Genomic DNA, 7,661 nt, shown 5'->3' on the forward strand with positions numbered 1-7,661 from the left:
AGATTATAACATACACAGATAAGGAACCATGCTACACAAGAGGGTTATATAAATTATATATAGTTTATTCAGAGAGAGAAATGGAAATTGATCTGTAAAACACTGAAGCTTACTTTAAAAAAAAAGCTTGTGGTTCCTCCCCCGTTAAACCAAAAGGGCTTTTTTTTTTGTCAAGCTCTAATTGTGTTGGATGTATGTACAGCTAGAAGGCATTATGAAAAAGTGCTTCCTTTCCTTGAGTTCTACTGTTTTCAGTGTTTTATTGGGAGAGATTTCCTGGTTATCAAACATGGCAAATAGGTGCCAAGGGTTAACACAACCCTGCACATAGAGGATAATTTCCAAAGGTGTACGACTTGAACAGAGAACAGGGCTATCCTTACTGAGCCCTTAACACAGCCTAATCTTCCCCTTAACCCTATATGCAGCAATTAAGAGTTTCTCTGGAATGGAAATCTATAGCATTATTTCACTAATCTTGGTTTTCTTGGGGGCGGGGAGGGTTACGTTTAAAAATAAAGAAATCTGTTCAGTCCTATAACTTTTATTCCTGGTCACTGATAACAACAAAATAATATACACTGTTTTACCAATATCTTCCTATCAAAAAATAAATTTGTGGCAGGATGGAGATCAGTTTCCCCACCCTCAGTTCCTTTTAAAACTATCACTGTCCCATATGTGTGAAACATTTAGTGGTTACAGGGGGAGGGGGAATTTAATACCTGTCTCCAAAGCCTCCTATGAAGTTAGTCATAATCAAATTAGTTAATGATGCTTGATACCTCAAAAAGGTGGTTACTGCGGATTTAAAAATGTGCTTCTCGGTCTCCAGTCCTGTGCTTTACATTTGCACAACGACAGGGCATTCATCTTGCCAATCTACCACCATTTGAATAGATTCGGAACTGAAGCCTACAATCTTTCACCTGTGAATATTTGTCACATTTTGTCCTTACGTTTGGTGAATTTCCTACTGTAAAGTTGACCTAAGTACAGTTTGTCGGTTCTTGTGGAAAGAGCTTTCTGCATTGTTTATACCATTAGATGCTCATAGTAAACTTCACTGGATAGAACAAAATTCGGGGGTGGGGGGAACAGACACAAAAGAAAATAGTCATTTTGTCATTTTTTAAAATCATTGTTCATTTTATCAGCTACTTCTAAATGGTATGCTTTATTCAAGGAAATAAAGTCCTAAAACTAGTGTAGCATAGTGAGATGTGTGTATCAGTTTTATGATGAATAGCTGTCTTATTAAGCTGTGTTACTTGTACATAGAAGGTCTAAACAGGAGTTTGCAGTAACCTGTTCCTGCAAGATTTCCATTCTGAATTCTTGGCAAACTTCAGAAATGAGAATTAACTAGTTTAGGAAATTGATAAATGCAGAAAGCTCTACCAGATGGTGAAAATAATTTAAATGACTATTGATCCTGGCTCAAATTCCAATGTACTGTTTGTATACCAAGATATGTGAAATGTAAATGTTGTAGGTTATATTTCACTCTTGTAGCATAAAAAAGTAGACCAGAGATAGCTTGTACTACTGAGTTAACAAAATGTATACTAAAGTATCCACTTTAAAAAAAAGTATACAGAGAGTTGAGCTCATTGCTGTAACCCCCTTTTGGATTGTGCTGATTTTTTTATATATATTATATATATATAAATATAGATATACATATGTAAGATGGCCTAAAGAAGACATCCACTGTATGCAGTTATGAAATGAAAATGTTTTGAAACATTGTATCATTATCCATAAATTTGCAATGGATCTTTGTTCCTTTTTACTGTGGTATTTTAGAAATGAGTCTCATGTTTGAAATTAGATCTGCCAAGTTTGGGTATTGCCGCTTCCGCTAAGTTCAGGGTGTCCGAATAAGCCAGTATGAATGTAGTATTTTTGCCCTGTGAAGCAGCTCCGCTCCAACATTATAGGAGGAAGAAACCTAGAAAGAACTATTTCAAATTTATCTTTTTTGTATATTAAAATAAACAATAAATTACAAATAATCTGTCTCTGTTGTGATGTGTAGGGGCAACTTCTGTATCTTTTAGATCAGGGGATGTGCCATGACTGTTAGCAATTCTAACCATGACTACTCAGAAGTCAGTCAATGGGGCTTACTCCCAGGTAAGTGGGGTTAAGGTTGCAATATAACAGAAGCGGATCCCACTGAGTTTATAAGTCTCCTCCAGGACTCTCTTAAGCTATTACAACTGTAGACTCTGTAGCTTTAACATCATGCCAACTTTACGCTCACCCTATGCTTTGCTTAGCATCCAGCCTAGGGTTGCCAGGTTCATGGCCTGAGACTGATCCTGTATCTTTAGGAGAAAAAGTCAGCCAAGTGCAGATGTTCTTGCAACACTGTAATGGGAAAAACCACAAGGTGGAATTCTCCCTTCCCCCTGCACAACTTTTAAAGATACAGAAGACCTCTGGGAGGTTCTTCATCATACTGTTCCTCTGTGAATTAATCTGTCATCCTGGCATCTCTTTTATAGAGTTCTTCAGTGTATTGCTTCCATCTTCCTTTTATTTCACCTCAGTCAGTCAGTGTGTTCCCCTGTTGATTATTCAACATCCCTACTCTTGGTTTAAATTTCCCTTTAAATTCTCTAACCTTTTGGAATAGGGCTCTTGTTCTACCCTTTTTGTTGTCCTCTTCTATTTCTATACAATAACTATAGTAATAGTTCTCTTTGTCCCTACTTACTAGTCGCTGTATTGTTGCATTTAGGGTTCTGACCGTGTTTCTATCTCCTTTTGCTTTCCGTCTCTCTAACTATTTTAAGTTTCTTCAGTCATTCATTGAGGTCTTTCTCTCTTTTTAACTAGAGGTATTGTCTTTTTGCATTCTTTCCTGATAATGTCTCTGACTTCACTCCATAGTTCTTCTGGCTCTCTTATCAACTAAGTTTAAAGCCTCAAATCTGTTTCTTATTTGATCTTTATATTCTTCTGGGATGTTATTTAAATTGTATTTTGGCATTATGATTACTTTGTTCTTCTTTAACTTTACTCTGATTTTCAGTACTACCAGTTCATGATCTGTACTGCAGTCTGCTCTAGTTGGTAGGAAAAAAAGAAGGGAAAATACGGAGATTCCAAGAACTGTTAGAAAGTAAGACAGAAGCAGGAAAAGTGCACTAAAAGGGAGGGGGAAATAGGTTTTTAGGACCCCAGAGATTTCTATTGCCTGGTGTCCAAACAACCCACAGCACTGATTTCATTTAATGACTAAAGACGCTGACAGACGGGAGTGGCCAAACTGGCTCATTTCACAGAAATTGCTTGGAAGGGTAAGTGCACATTTTGCTTCCTAACTTTCTTTATAGAAGGGCTAGAGACTTCCTTTTTTTAAAAAAAATGGAAGCTCAGGTGTGGGCCTCTACCCAGAGGTGCCAATTAAGACTTTGTGAACACCATGGCACCTGTAGGTGCCAGGTCCCCCCCCCATCTAAAAGACAACAGCACAAAAGGAAAAGAGGATGAGGAGAGAAGGGAAAGAAGCGAAGTCTGGCACCAATTCTTAAACATTCTACAGTATACACATTCTGTTCATGCAGAGTGGGCCTCATGACTGCTGGCATCAGCTGACTGTTGCCTAAGAACACACCCAATTTGGATTGCATGGGAAGATCAGGAGTTTTAAGCTAAGTCTTTCAGATATTTTAATCTACCTTTCTAATCTCTTCATGGGAAATGTGTGATGTCCCCCAAAGAACCCCATAATTCCCTGAACAACAGTTTGAAAACTGCTGTGCTAGACCATATATTCTCAAACTTTGCCATAACAACAATATCCAGAAGGGTGCTGCGTTAGTCTGTTTTCAAGAAGAGTAGCTGCATTTGTTGTTTTTTCTGAAACAGACTAAGAGGCTTATGGACCTTAAAGACTAACAAGTGTATAATGAATGGCATAACCCACCATGACTTGCAGTTCATTTCATCAGATGCATGGTATGTTATCCTTAGTCGGCAGGTGATTGTTACTGCATATATTTACACTTTAATTAAATTGTCACAAACTACTTTTTGCATTGCCCCCAGCATTTTTCATCAAGCCTTTTAAGCTGAGACCTTATCCCAGTCTGCATCTGTGTTGGAATTGCTTTTTAATAGGTTTTTTAGCTTTCTTTTTTAAAAAATATGTTTTAAACCTTTTTGTTTAAAGATGTTTTTTAAAGCTTTTAAAAATGTTTTTAAACATGTTTTGTTTTAATGCATTTTAGGCTCTTTTTATGATTTTTAAAGTGTTTTTAGTGCTTTTGTTTGCTGCCCTGGGCTCCTACTGGGAGGACAGGCAGGATATAAATCAAATAATAAATAAATAATAATAAATTCAATTTTCTCTCTCTCTTCACCCATGCAGTTTTCAATAGTGAGACCCCTGTTGTCGAATGGCCTCCCTAGAAAGGCTTGCCTGGAACCTATATTGTGGCCATTTCAGCCCCAGGTTGAAACCTGTTTATTTTATTCCCTGGCACTAGTTTTACTTTGATTTTATTCTGTTGCTGTTTTTATTGTTTTAGATGTTATGTTTTATTTGTATACTTTTTGTTTTTAATTCCTACCATAAAGAGCCCTGAAGACTTTTTGTTATTGGTCAGTATGTAAATATTGTTTATACCGGTCAGCTAACACTTCATGGATCTGATAGAGTTGACTCTGGACCACAAAACTTATGCCATTATACACTTGCTAATGTAATGCAAATTTCCTTAAACAACTGTTAAAGCCCTCCTCTTCCTGATCTTTGCAGTGTTTATTATTGCCAATAGGTTGCAAGCAATTAGACTTAAAATGGGGCTGCAAAGATCCACCACACACCTTGTGTTTCTTAGGAAAAAAACACATGGAAACAGAGCAAAGGATGGGTAGGCTGATGTACTGGTTAGAGTAGGAATAGCCAACATGTAATCCAAATATTTTGACTACAGGTCCCATAAGCCCCCCCAACCATCATAGCCAATGGTAGGTGATGATGGAAGTTTTAGTCCAAAACAGCTAGAAGGCAACATATTGGCTACCCAGGGTTAGACTGGAGAGACCTCTGTTCAAATCCCTGCTTGCTATAAAACTTCTTGAGTAACTTTGGGCTTCTCATATGCTCTCAACCTCACCTAACTCACAAGGCTGTTGTGAAATTAAAAGGGGATAACTTCAGTATATAGTGGAAGCTGATGCCCATCAAGACTGGGGGGTGGAATTCAGGCAGCCCAAAACAGTAGGCGGATCCAGGGCTAATGACAAGACAGCCAACTAATCCTAGTTTTGTCTCCATTGTCCTCCCTGCTGAGTTCTACAAGGGCAACACTGACACTGAGGAAGCTGACAGGCAGGGCCACGCCCTGGACTGGTGGAACATGTAAGTAAAATGGCAGGCAGGTGGGGGCTGGCCAAGGGCGGACTGAGGTTGGTGGGGCAGCACCCTTCATACCTCCACTGATGGCCCATATATACCCAACTTCACTGTTCGGAAGAAAGGCTGGAGGTTTGGTGAGGGAATTGAAAATTCCCTTTTTGGAGCCAGTGTGGTGCCCTTGTTGGAGGGCCAGAGTCAGAGCAGGGACAAAGTTCCTGCTCAGCCCTAAAGCACAAGGGGGGGGGTCATCTTGGGCCTGTCACTTGCTCTCACCTTTGCTTGCTTCACCTGCTTGTTGTGAGGATCAAAGAGAGAGGGGCGGATCCTGAATGCCACCTTGAGCTTCTTGGAGGCTTTCCAGGGGAAACAGGCAATTGGCAGAGGGGTTTGGGGATAGTCCTGTTAGTTTTTTTATAGCAAGCTCACACACCACTGAGTGATCTCTTACAGACCTGCCAGATTTGCTGGGCAATTTTATATCCTTTGGCAGGGGCAGCCCTAGACTACCTGCCAGCAACTGGCACCCTAGGTGAACCATGCAATAGGCACCCCCAAACCCCAAGGGCAGATGTAGACTGAGGTTTCTGATAAACTGGGAAGCATTTTGCGCCTATACAGTAGGGCCCTGCTTTATGGCGATTCGCTTTATGGCAATTCGCTAATGCAGCAATCTTAATTAGACGCAATTAGACTAAAGCCCCACTCATACGGTGCTTGTTCCACTTTTACGGTGGTTTTCGGGCATCGTGCACCATTCTATTCAATGAGTTCCGCTTTACAGCGGGGGTCCAGAACATAACCCACCATATGAGTGGGGCCCTACTGTATTCAGTTTGTTTTTTAAGCATACTTATTTAAATAGAGGCATAATTATTTGGTTTGTCCATCCATCTCTCCAACCAATGTTTCTGAGATCAGATGAAACAGACACAACATTTTCAGAATAGATTTGTATACAACAGCGAGATATTTCAGTCTGATGTTAAATAAAATGCATTAAGTGTTAATGACAATTTTTATTACAAATCCAAAATTATTTATTATTATTATTAATAATTTTATTATTTATTATTACAAATCCAAAATCACGCTATTCTGCTTTAACTGCCATTGCCACCACATCCAATACTGATGAAACTAAGAAAACTCTTCAATGAACTTTAACCTGTAATTACAAAATACTCCAAATCAAAAACATTCTGTGCTCTTGAAACATGACTTTTCTTGCTTTAGTTTTGAAAATTCAGTCATTGGTTCTTTTAGATCTAGTTTTCCAGCTATTTCATGTTCTGTTGACATTGTAGTAATTCTAACAAGTCTGTCTTGCACCATTGTTGAATGCAGATATGTTTTTATCAATTTTAACTTTGAGAAGGTACGTTCCCCATTAGCTACGGAAATTAGCAAAGTTAAAAGAATCCATAGTGCTCTAAAAATGTTTTAAAAACTGAGTTTATTTTCACAAATTTCATTACTTCTTCAAGAGTGGATTTTTTCTTAAGTTGTCTTGAAAAAGCCTGAAGCTTATGACATAAATCTGTGGCATTCCTCTGGTAGGTCACTCTGGTAGGTCTCTGTGAAAACACTGGTGCCTTTAGCCTCTGCATTGAGGACCCTGGGCCTGTAGTGTTTGTGGGATCAGCGTGGTGTAGTGGTTAGATTATTGGACTTGGGAAACCCAGGTTTTAGTCCCTGCTTAGCAATGAAGCTCACTAGGTGCCTTTGGGCTAGTCACTGACTCTCAGCCTAGCTTACCTCACAGGCTACTGTGAGGATAAAATGGAGAGAAGGAGGAGGATCATGTAAGCTGCCTTGGGTTCCTAGGAGGGAAAAGGGCAAGATGTAAATATAATTTTTTTTTAAAGCCTGGCTATAGTTGGGCTGAGTTGCTACTGTTAGCCCTGCCTGTGGTTGCAACCATCTTGCTTCTGCTGTCATGACAAAAGGACACTACCATCAGTAGTTTGTTTTGTGATTTTTTCCATTAGGTTTATGGTTGTCTTTTCTTATGAAAGAAAAGAGTTGGCAACAATGCAGTAATGCCAATGTTCATGTGGCACCTCCATATGTAAGTAGGGTTACCATCATTTTGTCATTTCAAAAAGAGTACATTTGGCTTTGATAAGTGAAAAGTAAGAGTATGCTGCCTGTTGCACCATCTCAAAAAGAGCACATGTACTCTTAAGAGTACGGTTGGTAACCCTATGTGTGAGGGCCGCTCTCATATGTGAAGCCTGGGGCAATTGCCCTCTATGCCCCCCTTAAAAAGGCCCTGGTTAATGCT

This window comes from Rhineura floridana, chromosome 10, assembly GCF_030035675.1.
Source record: "Rhineura floridana isolate rRhiFlo1 chromosome 10, rRhiFlo1.hap2, whole genome shotgun sequence".
Taxonomy (NCBI): domain Eukaryota; kingdom Metazoa; phylum Chordata; class Lepidosauria; order Squamata; family Rhineuridae; genus Rhineura; species Rhineura floridana.